This window comes from Convolutriloba macropyga, unplaced genomic scaffold (genome assembly GCF_964194025.1).
Source record: "Convolutriloba macropyga unplaced genomic scaffold, txConMacr16.3 SCAFFOLD_1852, whole genome shotgun sequence".
Lineage (NCBI taxonomy): Eukaryota > Metazoa > Xenacoelomorpha > Acoela > Convolutidae > Convolutriloba > Convolutriloba macropyga.
In genome coordinates, this window is record NW_027450376.1 from 37,501 (window position 1) to 39,024 (window position 1,524).

General features: G+C 42.5%; 1 non-coding gene across 1 annotated transcript in view; it reads right to left on the reverse strand.

The window, feature by feature from the left end:
• The window catches only part of LOC142355841 (large subunit ribosomal RNA), a 3,522-nt gene extending 2,531 nt beyond the window's left edge, over nucleotides 1–991 (reverse strand). Inside the window, exon 1 of the ribosomal RNA XR_012761311.1 lies at nucleotides 1–991. This exon is cut by the window's left edge and continues 2,531 nt beyond it. This is a non-coding gene — a ribosomal RNA (large subunit ribosomal RNA).
• Nucleotides 992–1,524: the final 533 nt, after the last annotated feature.

A 1,524-nucleotide genomic window follows, 5' to 3' on the forward strand; every position in this document is an offset into this window, starting at 1 on the left:
CTATCCTGAGGGAAACTTCGGAGGAAACCAGCTACTAGATGGTTCGATTAGTCTTTCGCCCCTATGCTCAGGTCAGACGATCGATTTGCACGTCAGAACCGCTTCGGGCTTCCACCATGGTTTCCCGTGGCTTCGCCCTGCCCAAGCATAGATCACCATCTTTCGGGTCGTGTGCTACTTGCTCTGGATCAGTCATGCAATAAGAGCAAAACCGTCCGTGGTTGCGGGACACCGAATCGGCGCCCTCACCACACAAAGTAGTGCAATTCATAAAAATTACACTGTTCACTTTCATTTCGCGTGTGCGCTTTCAATGAGCGACAACACTTGCAAGCAACTCACACTCCTTGGTCCGTGTTTCAAGACGGGCTGTAGAGAGCATTGAATAGGAAGTTGAGGTCAGACAGGCAATCAAGATCAATTTATCTCATTTTGTTTAGAATCAACAAGAAGAATTCCGAGGAAAACTTCTGCTCGATTCATTAACAAGATTTGCCAAAAGACGACAACTACACTACTCGGTAGCCGAGAATATAATATCAAGGCATTGAGTATGGTAACGCTCACTCCAGTTCCCCTTCAACAGTTTCACGTACTTTTCACTCTCTCTTCAGAGTGCTTTTCAACTTTCCCTCACGGTACTTGTTTACTATCGGTCTCGCTTTATAATTAGCTTTTGGAGAGACATATCTCCAGCTTCGAGTTGCACTTTCAAACAACTCTACTCATAGGAATGAGCCATTATGACTGGTATCGAAAATGACCTTTACAGGATTTTCACCTTCTTTGATGCTACTTTCCAGTAGACATCAGGACAAATTCACCAGTCTAGCATCAAACCATACCGGACACCGAGAAATGTTGCCATTTCTCTTCCCGATGAGCTTTTCCCTGTTCATTCGCCATTACTAAGGGATTCTCAGTTGATTTCTTTTCCTCCCCTTACTGATATGCTTAAGTTAAGGGGGTTCTCTCGCCCAATTCAGGTTATGTAGTTGATTGTCTCTTAATTGGTTCACTGACCAATATGAGACAGAAACCGATTCAGCAGTTTTGTTCGCTACTACTATCAAACACAGGTCGAAGTTTCCATTCAGTCATTAATTCCAACTTTCAAATGTTGTTGTTTCAGCTTTCGCTTACTAGAAGCAACATAATACTCGCTGCAATACAGACCTCGGGAAACCCTCACCGTGAATAAGGTTCACTCACATATTTCACTACATTTTGCGTGGGATTGGAGATGAGGCTACTCGTTCTTGCTCAGTACTAGGCTGAAAATTAACGAAACTTCGTTACAAACGTTCACATGTTGATGTTTCCGCTTTCGCGTACTCGAAACAACATAATACTAGTCTTTGTAATTTAGTTTCATAATTTCAACTGTTCTCATGCAGAATTTTTGCTCATTCTTATCCCAAATTTTGACCTGGCTACTAGTTACACTCCTTGTACTTATTGCAAAATGACCACAAATTTCAACAGCTTTCACATGTTGCTGTTTCGGCTTTCGCTTACTACAGT